General features: G+C 38.0%; 1 protein-coding gene across 3 annotated transcripts in view; it reads left to right on the top strand.

Annotated features, from left to right (window-relative positions):
- Window positions 1-13,127, top strand: part of LOC128257891 (connectin) — a 154,190-nt gene that overhangs the window by 50,609 nt on the left and 90,454 nt on the right. The window lies entirely within an intron of this gene.

Genomic DNA, 13,127 nt, shown 5'->3' with positions numbered 1-13,127 from the left:
ATATTCAATTAATTTAACAAACAATTATCATCAATTTTCATTAAATTAAATAACAGCCTTAACAAAAGCAACAACTGGGATAGAGGAAAAAAGAGCAAAAAAGCGCTGAGCGAGAATGACAAACTTTTTGCACGCATTGCCAGTCGCAATTAGTTGTTAATAAACGGCTTTAGGGAATTGCAGCCACCTTTGGTTATATGCCCCATAATTAACAGCGAAATAATAGCTATTAAATGGTTTAAATAAGTAAAAATAATTAAAAAACCAAAAAAAAAAAAGATGAAATGGTTTGGAATAGGGTGAATTCATTTTGTCCTTTATGCAACAGCTGAAAATAAAACGTTAACGTAAAATATGTAAAAGAAATGGAAAGCTCAAAAACTATGCGAAAACATTTGAGAGGGCAATGCAGGCTATTCACACTTAAGCACAGGCACAAACACAGTTTTATACAAGCCTTAATGCAAACCGCAAAAAGTCACTACCACACAGAGCATCTACATAAAAATGCTTTTAAAATGTCAAAGCGCGTAAAAGAATGAGCAAGTGAGAGAAGGAGAGAGAGAGAGAGAGAGAGATTGAGAGAGGGGGGGGAAAGGGGGAAAAGGCAGCAAAAGAGAGGGAGGTGGAGGAGCAGTAAGGTTAGTCAAAGGATTGATGGCAGCGCCTAAATAAGCCAAGCTGGCAGGGGAAAAGTTCACGTTGCGTATACGCCGTGTGCCAAAGTCAAAAAACGTAGCGCGCTCCAGAGCGTCGCCTAATCAAAAATGCTTTGCTTGCCGTTTTCCATACAAACACACACACAGCAGCTTAGCCCATATCAAGTATACGCCGCTTTGTTGCCCATTTACAAATTCAGCCGCACTTTGACAGAGTTTTTATTTGCGTTTTATTAATGCTAAACGATTTCCATGGTGGCGGTGTGGACCACTGAAACCAAATTGCTGATTGACAAAAGAATCAGTTCTTTTTACCTCCACAAAAGAAAAATATTATAATATCCATGGGTTTTTACCATTTATCATTTTGGTATATCCCATATTTGTTTTCATAAATATTTTAATATGCTAAGCTTGGTTTTTACTCATAAATACATACTATTAAGAAGGTTTGAAATATATACAACTAAGTTCATGGTGTTCTGTTACATTATTTTTAAATTTAATTTATAAAATATAGGCCTAAATTAGTAAAAGTAAAAATAGAATACAATTCCTAAAACATCACATATAGCTCGCATTAATTTTACTTTTGTGAAGTCTCCTTCTAGGTCTATATGATACCTAAGAATATATAAATATAAACCTATACATTTTAAATTAAATTTGCATAAAAAAAAGGGAAGGAAAAAAGATAGTGGAAACCAGGGAGTTTAACACTTTCCGTCACAATTTGGCACGCCTTTTACCGGCTGCCATCGGAGCATCGCCCGTGAGTAAAAGTTGCAAAAAAAGGGGGAAAAAGGAAAAAGAATAAAATAATTCATGCAATGCTGGCGGCCCTGAGAGTGGTTTCACCAGCCTACCCATCCACTCATCTCCTCGAATGGACGTCCTACTCATCATCGTCCTCATCGTGAATAATTTGGGTCACTTGGCGGCAGTTAGTCAGCTGCATTGTTGCTGTTTGCTGCTGCGGTCGCGTTTTTCATTGTCGGCATGCGGCAGCCGCATTTTTCAATCCCTTTCCCAACTTTTCCGCTTTCCCTCTCGCACCGTCTCGCTTTGGGCATCTTAAACGCCTTTAAACTGAAAGACGACATAATTAATTAAGCTCGGCGGCTTGACTGATGTTCCTGGTTGGCCTCCTGCTGTTTGCCAGACTCTCCGAGCTACTGTTGCCGCATTAACTGCACTGAAAACAATTTATTTAAGATTTACAATAGGTAACTTTAAAAATAATGAAATAAAATGATCGCTTTTTGTGGTTAGATAGCACAATGATATTTTAACTAAAATATATATAGTCGTCTCAATATACATATACTACATATAACATAGCTATAATGTTGCTGTTTCTTATCAAAACAAATTTTAAATGATGTTCTTTTAAATAACAAATTATTAGTATAATTTAAAACAAAGTGATCTTTTAATATATACAAAAATTGTTTTTATTTTTAATTTTGAGGTTTAGGTCACACAAATAAATAATAATGATGTATTATGATACAGTATTTATGGTATTTAACAATGATTTTGTGATCTAAAAAAAATTAACATCAAATGGTGTTACCAAACTAATTATTTCTATATTATTAAGTTAGATACAAATAAGTGAGGAACAGCTTGACCCTCATTTGTAATGTAATTTGTTTTCAGTGCTCTCTGCATTATAATGCGTGCCGCGAAAGGGCCACAAATTTAGTTGTGGCCTAAAGTGCTCCGACTGACCCCAAACTGGGCGACCGGGCGACTGCGGCCGCTTGTGGCTCATTTGCAGTCTCCGGAAACGGAAATTTATGCGACCCAACAGGCCAAACTAGGAGCAGCTCATAAAGCCTCAACTTTCAGTCTATGAATTTTCCCCAGCTCTTGAGCTGCGTGTGTTTGTGTGTGTTTCTGTGTTGTGTGACTATGTGTGTTCGCGTAATAATTTAATAAAACGCTCTAACAGCAAACGCTTGATGTAAATGTAAAAAGTTTTCAAATGTTTGCCTGCAGCTCTCGGTGCGGAAGTGCTTGCAGCCAGTGCAGTGATTGCTCGCCTCTGTGTTGTTATGTGTTAATTTTTAAAAACTGCCCGAAAGCAGCCGAAAAACAAGGAGCACAGCTCAAAACTCCACAGTCGGCAATGGAAATAGCACAAAACCCATTGCTGTGATTACTTTGCAGCTGCCGAGAGAGTGCTACCACAAAAAGCTCTGATTTTCATACGCTTTACACAGCTAGTTTTTGTTTTTTTTTTTTTTGTTTTTTTTTTTCACCCGTTTTCAGCGAATAGCCAGCGGTCAAACAGGAATAACTTTACTCGAAACTGTTGCACTTTTAATGCGTTTCGTTTCGGCTGCTTAGGTTCTGGTTGGGCTTTTTGGGGCCCAATGAACCCGGGCCACTTTTAGACCACTCTCTGCTTGTTTTCGAAAACTTAAATGCGTTTTAAGCTTTTGTTTTTACGTTAGATAATAATATAACTTATCAAAAACTGGGTCTAAAATTGGTTAAAAAAGATACTTTAACACTTTCGAATATATTTATTTTTGCAATTTATTTATTTACGAAATTAACTTAATTGTTGAAGTTAAAATACATTTTTGTCATTATATCTTATACGTTTTTGTATGTCACTTAAGAAATATTATTTCAGTAACTGAATAATCGACATTCTAATTTATATTTAGGCTTAAGTATTATTTCATGCTGCTGCTTCAAAAATGTCCAAGAACCTACATACTATTATTTGGCTATTTATTTAAAAACATTTATGTCATCAAACTTAAAGGAACAAAGTTTTTTAAATGTCACTTAAAAAAAATATTTTTATATTATTTATAAGTAATATTTCGAAAACTTTTTCAAAAATTACAAAGAACCTTTTTTTTATTTATTAGGTGTGCTACAATAACTTAAATATATCTCAGTTTTTCAATAAAATAATAAGTCAAAAATGGTTGCAAGAATTTTTTAATCATGAAAAAATGTATTTATTGCTATTCATTTAACCAAAATGTTGGTCCTGGAAAACTTTTTGGCTCTCCCTTGAAGTTTGTGAAATTTTAAATGCTTTTTAAGCTTCTGTTTCGGAGGCAATTCATCTTCGAGCGTGCTTCATGATGTTTATTTATGCCATTGCATTATTCTTGTTATTGTTGATGTGGCTGCTGGTGTTGCTACTGCAATTGCTGTTACTGTCAGCAGCAATATTGTCCCAGTTAATGTCGGGCGGCTGGGCTGGTCAATGCGATTATGCTGCTGTTTGCATTGATTGCGGGATACAGAAGGACACAATCCAGTGACAGAGCTTGTCAGAGCAAGTTGTTCGCCTTTTTCAACCCTTGCCATTCATTTGCTGGCCATAATAGGCGTTGATGGAGGAGAAGGGGCGTTGCATTTGACATGGCAGAGTGTAAATTAATTGCATAAATTAAGTGAAAATGCACGTCCTGGGCAAAAACTTCGAGTGCACGGCCCACGTGGCGAATGCGTAATGTAATCTCCAGGTGATAATTGATTCTGGCATTTCAGGGAGGGGTTGGATCGGCACTTTTCGGTTTTTACCCGAACTGCCAACCTGTAAATGTGCAAATAATTATCTAAATAATTGAAAAGGGATACCGAAAAGGGACTGTCAACTTCCCCTTTCCTACTTTCTACATTCTACTCTCTTTTGCTTTTCCTTGGAGTTCAGGCGTCAAGAATGCTACTGTTTCACTTTTAATTATGTAGGACAACAGGTCTGGCAGCTGGACACTCCTTACTTGTGTTTGGTGCTTCACGCCAACTTATTTGATTTTCTTTTCGCTTTTCCGCGCTTTTCCTGCACCTTCTTCTCCGCTTTTCACTTGTGATCTGTGAGCTGCAGAAAACTTTGACCAAGAAGTTTAAACTGAATGCGCGCTACCTTTGGCCTCAGCCTTCAGCCCTTTTAATGGCTGCTTTAGGTTGTGTAAGCCAATTAGTTCTTAATTTGCAATTTGTTTTGCTGCAGTCGCTTTTCCTCCCTCCACCACCCGACCAAAAAAAAAAAACCCAAAAAAAAGGGTGGGGAAAGTAAGCTGAAAAACTGGAAAAACAAAGCGGCCAAAGGAGTTAAAGGCAAAGCCAACCAGCAGACGAGCATATTTAAAAACTTTTGTTTTTCAACTTTGCTGCTCTTCTCCTTTTCCTTCTTCTTCTTACATTTTTTATTTATTTTTATTTTAAATTTTTATTGTTCGGCGAGTTTTTGCATCACTCGATGGCTGCTCTTCCTTTAAAACGCTCCCCTTTCTTCTTTTTGCTTTTAATGCGAAACTTTTAACTGAATTAATTCCTTTTACTGCGTTGCTGGCGCTTCTGCTCCTGCTCCTGCTACTTATCTATGGCTGAGAATGCGCAGCCAGGCGTTTAGTTTAATCTTTTAATTTTTCCTTTATTTTATTTTTGTCGGGGTGCCAAGCGCTTCAGTTTCGATGTTGATTAAAGAAGGCGACTTTTAGGCCATATGCTAAATTGAATTCTCGAGGGGGTGGCACAGTACGGCCAACCCTTTGGCCTCCTGTTGCACATTTCGCCTCCAGCTGGTCATAAATCAAGCGTGTGAGCCATAAAAAACAAGAGTCGCGAAAGGGGAAAATTACAATTTTAGTTGGGCGAGGGCGTGTGTGTGTGTGTGTGTGTGTGTGTGTTACACGCACAAAACACCTGTCATAAAGGTAAATGTCATAAAAGGATGTGTGGGACGCAAGATGCTGATCCTGTTTCCTTTGAGACAGAAAGTTGAAATGGGATGGCTGATTTGGTTGGTAACTGCGTGAGTCGGCGGCGGCGTCGGCTCCGCCCTCGTTTCGCCCCAAGTTTATCAGCTGCGCCGGCGGATGTCAGAGTAAGTGAAATATTTCCAAACATATAAAATGAAATGTGCCGCAAAAACGCGCACTGAGCAGACAAACAATACCAAAGTGAAATAAAGCGTACAAACGAAGAAAAGAGTGGAGAAAGCGTGGCCAACGAAATGGTAACATGACATAAACATGACATTTGACTTTCTCCTAGTCGTCCCCACTCCTGTCAGCTTAATGGAGGGTTTTCCAGCGGGGGTTTTGGGGAGCGTGTTTGGCACGTGACTGGCCGCGTTTAGCAGCTGAGCAAATCATATGCACCTTTGTTAAGAAATTATAAGAACGAAAAGCTGGCACGCGAATCAAAAATGCACGAAAGGCAAATGAATTTTACACAGAAATACAAACAAATACAACACAAATTATAATTTGAAAGGTAACACTAATAATTGAAGATTTTTAAGACTCAAAGATTTTAAAAAATGAAAATATTCGAAAATTACTATAATTTAAATATTCTTTTTTTTATTTTGCGACAAAATTACTTACTAAAATTACGAATAGAATAAAAACCATTTGGTTTTTGTGATTGAGTTTTAGTAAACCCTTTTAATGGAAATTGTCTTGGTAGAATTTGAAGATTTAGTAGAAGAATTAAAAATCAATAAAAATAATATTGACTTACTTTTCTTTAAAATAAAACATGCAAAAAGCACTTGAATTAAATATTAATTCAAATTTGGTTAAAATATTTCTTTCTTTTATGGTAAAAATAAAAAAACAAATTGCTTTCTGTGCAAGAGTAATCTCCTGAGCTTTTAGTAAACCCTATTCATTGTAAGTGTATTCAGGCCTTGTCCTGTCAAACTTTGTCTGGACCCAAAACGCCCTCACCGCCTTATTAATTTAAAAGCCTTTAGCCAGAAAAAATAATGCCAAGGCCAATTTGGCAAATTGTTTGCCATCTAAGATAAATGTTACGACCCAGACATGTGGCCTCAAATTTATGTGCTCGACAATTGGGCCGCCCACACGCCATACCCCGTACAAACTCCGAGTGTAAAAGTTTTCAATAAATGCAGCTGGGTGGAGGAAAGTCAAAGCCAGAGCCAATCAAGAGTGAAACCCAAGGCTCAAATCAATGGCCATTCAAGTTGAATGCATTTCAGCCAACTTATTTTCGGTGGAAGTGTGACTGGGTGTTCAGTCCAGTCAATTGTCAGCAGCCATTATAATTTGCCACATCATTAACGTCTTGGTCTTGGACTTGGCGAGTCGACTCCCCCGGCGAGTTGGAAAAGATCAAAGCGCTTAAACTCTGACAGGTCATTCGGCATACTTCTCGGCCAGAAATTAGAAAGGCATTTGGGAAGGCAAAAAAAAGCCGCAATGCCCAGCAGTGCTCTGCTCTCCGCTCAAGACATTAGCATTTTTAATTTCCAATAAAAATTCAAAAAATCGCCGCACAAGTAGGCGATAAAAAATTAATAAAGCTGCGATTATACAGAGACCACACCAGTGAGACAGCCGTGGCTCAATGTCAGTCAGCCGGAGGAAAAGTGGAAACAGGAGGAGGAAATGGATGTGGCAGTGGAAGTGGAAGTGGAAGTGGCAGTGGAAGTGGAAGTGGAGCACCGCTAGCCCAGAGAGCTGTGAAAATAATTTGAAATTCAATTTTCGACAATGGCACACAAAGGAATCGCGCCGCATCAGCAGCGGCAGCAACAGACAGACCTGGGTGACAGAGGGGGTGGTTGAGGGGGTGGTTGAGGAGGTGGGTGGGTCATTGGGCAACTAAGTGGGGGGTCGGTGGTTGGGCGGCCTAGCCATGGCTCGTTAGAAGGCAAGCGAGCGTCGGCCAGAGTCCTGTCCTATAACGTACCTGTGGCCTGGTTATTCTCATGCACACAGAAAAACGTTGAAACATTTTTGAACATTTTTTTTGGGATACAGATCTTACTTAGTGAAATGCTGGTAAAAAAAAAACACAGTTGTACTCAATATACAAATTTGTTTACTTCTTTAAACATGAAAATATAACATACTTTTAAATTTTTCATTGACTATTTTCGAAATTGATTTTAAAATCTGAAAATTAAATTTAAGCCATATTTAGCTTAAATAAAATTCACTTAAAACAATAAAGAACTATTCTAAACAATAAAGAACTATACCCAGTAAATCAAATATTTTAATATTAAAACAATAAATTTCATATGCATTCAATTTAATATTATGATTTAATATTAAATTGAATTATTGCATAGAACATTTTGAATTCAATAGTCTTGGAATAATATTTTTACTATTTAATTTTTCTTATCAGTTTGTAATTTAATTATTTCATATATAATAAAATATTAAAAAAAAAATGTTGTAAATTTGGTTAATTTTGTTGGGGGTCACCAAACCCTTATTTCCAAATATCATAACCATATTTAACAACAAAGAGAACTGTCCTGATAAAAGGGAATGTCAAACCTTCTATATTTTAGGTTATTCAGTTTTTTAGTTTTTGTTACCCATCGTAATGATATTTTTAAGCTTTTAAGATATTTTTCTATTCACCAAAATTGAATGCCGATTGAAAGATATTTGTACGACAAAAGTTTGGAATTTGAAAAGGGAAAATCACCGTCCATTATGACATTTTCTTTTTAAATGACATTTTTTTTTTAATTGTTGTATACAACTCAGCTTAAAATCTTTAGTAATTTCACTCAGTGCAGCCGTTCCAGGTAGCCCATTGCGCGTTGCGCTTGTTGAATGTCCAGCAATTGCAGGACCCGAGGCCTGAGGGCTGAGGGTTTGGCGGGTCGTGGTGCCGGGGCATTCACTTGCACAACAGGGAGTGGAAAATTTACGATTTTATTACTCAATAAATGCAAAAACTCGCCACTCGTAAAGAAAAACCCATTGCCCACCAGCCCGTTCAACTCTTCCCTCACTCGCGCAGATGCTGCACTTCCTGCGTCCTCTTAAAGTTGCTCGGAACTGGGCTTAAATTACATCGTGGGCGGGGCATTGGGGGGCGGTTGAAGGGCGGTTGGGGTCCTTGCAAGACACAGACACCCCACCCTCCACTCTTTCTGGGTTAATGTTGGCAGGTGGAAATTTCCGAAATCCCCGGCGGTTTGCGCTCCGCTTCGTTTCGCTTCGCTAGCGGGTCATGCATAATTTAAAATTAATTTCGCTCTATGTAAAATGTTCGCCATGGCTTAGATATTCGGGGCGTTGGATGACTGTGAAATATTATATTTTGCCATTGTGCATTGTACTGAATTAAAAGGGCAAATTGAAATTTTATGGCCATCAAACATTTATGGCGGATCGTTTGATATTTGATTTGTGTGAATCCGGCTATCTGATTTGCCCGATTGACCCAGCTATCACAAAAACAGGGCATTGTGGGGTGGTAATCAGTAATCAAGTGTCTGGTCCTGAGTTTTGGCAAATAATAAAACTGAAAGGACGAGGGATAAGTTTGCACTCAAATTGCAATTGGGCGATGTAATTGTTCTTTCGCAGCTTTTGCCTCTCTCTTGGCAAACAAACCGTAAAAGCTGGGGCATAAATTGGCCAAATTTTCCTTTGGCAGTGTCAAGACTTTTAATTGCAACAAAATAATTATGGCGCTCTCGGGCAAATTGCAAATTGGAAATTGCAATTCGACGCGGCGCCAAAAAAAAGATGCCAAACAGACTGCAGCTGCACTCACCGAAACACTCGCTAAATTGAAAGCAAATGAAACAAAAGGCAAACAAAAGTGGAGAACAATAGAGATCTGGACACTGGGGTGAGAGTATTGTCTTAAAATTCACTTATAAAGGAAAATTTCAAGAAAAATGTTTGCTAATACAGTTTCTACAAAAAAGTAAAATATATATCAAATCTTGGTTTTAATAAAATTTAAATAAACTTATAAATCACATTTAAAATGTTAATTTTAATCAAATTTTATAGTTATTAATTAATTTATAAGTTTAGAAAATATTTAAGTTTACTAACTTATTATGCTTTATTAAATTGTTATAATTTTTTTAAAGTTATTTTCTATCTGACTCTTGGGGCCATAAAAGTTATGTTCCGTGCGCAAACGAAAGCTGTTCTTTTAGTATCAGATAGTTTCAAACATCTTGTCGAAGTCTTAAAGGTCTTGCTGCAAAATAAAATGGCAATGACTGGACTTTACGAGCCAAGTTGCGTGTTCCGAAAAGTGTGCGGCAATTTTTAGAGCGCATTTGGGTAAAAAGTCCGCAGCAAACCATTTAGCAGTTAGTTTGGGCTTTTCCCATTTGCAGTTGTTGCTCGGCTTGGTTTATGCCAGCCTTTTGATACGGATTTTGTAGCCGTTAGAGAAGTCTTTTTATGACTGCACCAAGTGTGCTGAAAGTTTGGCCTTATACCCGAACTCCCCCCTAAAACAATGGGCCAAGTGCTCGGTTTCGTTTGTACCACCAGTGCGTGACGCATTCCGGCTGCACTTGAAACTTGAGATTTCCCCCTAGAAAAACCCCCTTGGAAAATCCCACCCCCCTTCCTGTATTTTCCTGCGGCAGGCTGTTCTGTATCTGGCCAAGCTGCAAAGTGTTAGATAAAGTTTCGGCGCCACTTTGTTGACTTGCCAGACCAAAGTGTGTGCTTAACTCCCAGACTCCTCGTCCTCCATCCTTGCCGCAGAAAAGTTATCGAAATGAAGATCGGTACTGCTCGCAGCTGTATCGTGCCGAGTGGAACTTGATTTCGAGTGCATTCGATAAAGTTTATTAAACTCTAAAGTGCTGCGGATGGCCAACCAGTCTTCAGCTGGATAAAGTGCATTAAGGAAGGAAGGTCTAACTGGTTTAGTGACACAAATTGGTAAAGAGAAAGTAATTGTTTCAGGATTTTCTATTATAATTTCATTTTGATTGGCAAAAGCAACACTGGCTTAGTCAAAAAACTTGCTGAAGCTTTCATAACTCCTTGGGTTATTATTTATTTTGTCTCTGCTTTCCATATGCCAGTAAATATTTTTAAATTATTAAACTTACAAAAAATATCACGACAATTAAAGATTTATTGAACTTAAGAAGTACATGTAATAGTTATGATTACGCTTAATCTATTTTAACAAAGATATTAACAAAGAAATTTATATTCAAAGAGAGCTTCTGTTCCAATTTAAGTAAGACTACCTTTAACAAAAATTGGTTCCCAGAATAAGTCCTTCAGAAATCCATCCGTAATTACTTATATCAGAGCAAACACTACATTTACTTCAAAGGAGCTTCTCCGTCTGTGTCTATCCCATATAACACCATTAATATCGGATGTATTGATCCCCTTATTTTCCCATATTCCCCATAAAAAGGGCTCACGAGAAGCGTCTCAAATTAAATAAATTACGTGATCTTATTAAGCGCGTCTGGCCTGGCTAGGCTGAATAGATGTCCCCTGGCCTAGACACAGTCCAAATGTGAGTTTATTTCCAGCCGACTGAACGTAACTAAGATTAACTGTTGCGCGGCAAGCTCGAATGCCAAATGCTGCAGTGCCAACTCGGAGGCAGGTGGCAAAAAGCTGCACGTGTCCAGGAGTCAGACACTGAATTGAGATAGGAACTGGAAACTGGGAACTAGGAACTGGGTAATGGGGTACGGTAGTTGGGGCCTCACATAGAGATAGAGATGGAGTAGGATTCAGAGTCGGCGTCGGGACTGGAAAATTAAGTGCCGCACAAGCAGCTGGAAATTTATATCAAAAAGTTAACGCAACGCGCAACCGCACCCAAAATCGAGACTAGTCCGAGTCGATTTAAAAGGAAGCCTTCTGTTGCCTGTTATTTCCTGGTCATACAGAGAAAGAAATAAAAGCCTAAAATAGCATTAAATGATGACAATATGATGGCAAACTGATATTTTTGCCTGTACCACTTAACTTTTTTAATCACGGATTATTTAATTGGTTAAGCTTGTACGCAACTTTTGTGAAATAAGATGTTCCGGCATAAATGTAGCTTTAAAGTTTTAGTGAAAATTAATGCTAACATATATAATGGATCAAAGCTTAAGAAACATAAAGTATATAAAGCATAAATTCCGTTTGGACTTTGATTTCTGATGTTTAATTGGGTGCTTTCAAAAAGTTGTATAGTATTTTAAAAATTTTTTTAAAACTTAAACTGTTAAGTGTTTTATCATTCAAAGTTGGATAAAATCATTAGGAACCTTGAAATATAAAAAGCAATAAATTCTGTTTATCCTTAGATTTCTGATGATTAATTGTGTGATTTCTAAAAATTGTATAGTTTTCCTAAGACCAATTTGAAAGCCAAAAGCAAATTTTTCGAAGTGCACACAAACACCTCCCTCCAGCAAGGATCCTTTCTTGGCGCGTGTATAAATCTTGCGCCGGTTTTATTTGGCTTAATGACCAGACGTGCACGGCTCCATAATTTACAGGGGGTGGGTGGGCATTTTGCTTTCATGTAGATGAGCCACCGGCAGACAAAGTAGGCAAAGTCTTGGCTCCGGCACCGGCACCGGCTTCTTGGCCCGGCCATTTGTATCCTTGTATCCGGGGCTCTGTGTGTCTGTGTCTGTGTGTATGCTACTTGAGGCAACATGTTGCGCTTTTACTGCCCCGGATTTTCGCAGAAGGGGAAGTGTCTACTTTGTCTTACTTTGCGCTACTTTGTTGCGGCTTTTAATAGAAATCCTTTGCCCCCCGATTGCGATGCTCTGAAGCTCACCTGAAACCTGAAACCTGAACGCTCTGATTATCTCCATGGCCTGGTAATGGTAATTACCCGGGGACAGACGAGACTGTCCTGGGGAGAAATCATAAGAAATGCCCAGCGCCTGCTTTGAGTAAATCTCATAATTTATTTAATTGTATTTTAGTGTGTGCAATAAATTTATATTAGTGGACCCGACTTCCAGCACCCGCATATGGCCAACCGCAAAACGAGGGCAGTCGGGGATTGAGGAAGTGGAATGGAAGTGGAAGATACAATGAGGACACCAAGCGTAACAATATAATAAAGGCCAACCCCCGAGTCATGTGTGCGCTGGTGTGTGTGTGTGTGTGTGTGTGTGTGTGTGTGTGTGTGTTACGAGTGCGAACAATGACTGACCAAATATTGACATAAATGTCAAACTCAAATTAGAGCTCAGGGTCAAGGGTCGACCCTCCGCCGCAGCCACAGCCACCAGCAGTCACTCGAACAAAAGATGCAAGTTGCTAAATCCAGCCGGTTCGGGTATCCAGCCCGGCATTTCTGCTCTAATCCTAAACAAACACTCACAAACAGGGGAGAACGGAACTCAACAGAACAGACACTTCACCCATTATGCAATAAAACAATATCCGAGGGGAAGGGGAAGCAACATTACACAGAGAAAAATTCGCATCAAAATTTATTGTGATATTATGATATACTTTAAATATAAAATGTAATTTTTTTTTGTATTCATTTAATAGAATACAATTGAAACTGTTCTCTAAAGTCTTTAGATAATATATGTTTATATTTAATAGGTAAATAGTAATCTAGTAACTTAAATAAACTAGGTTCATAAATAAATTTGTCAACTAAATAAATTGATCAATAACCAATAATAATAATCAATAAACAGATAATTAAAAACAAATTTTAAATACAAAT

Source organism: Drosophila gunungcola, assembly GCF_025200985.1.
Source record: "Drosophila gunungcola strain Sukarami chromosome 3L unlocalized genomic scaffold, Dgunungcola_SK_2 000002F, whole genome shotgun sequence".
NCBI lineage: Eukaryota > Metazoa > Arthropoda > Insecta > Diptera > Drosophilidae > Drosophila > Drosophila gunungcola.
This window is presented reverse-complemented; position numbering and strand designations above follow the sequence as displayed.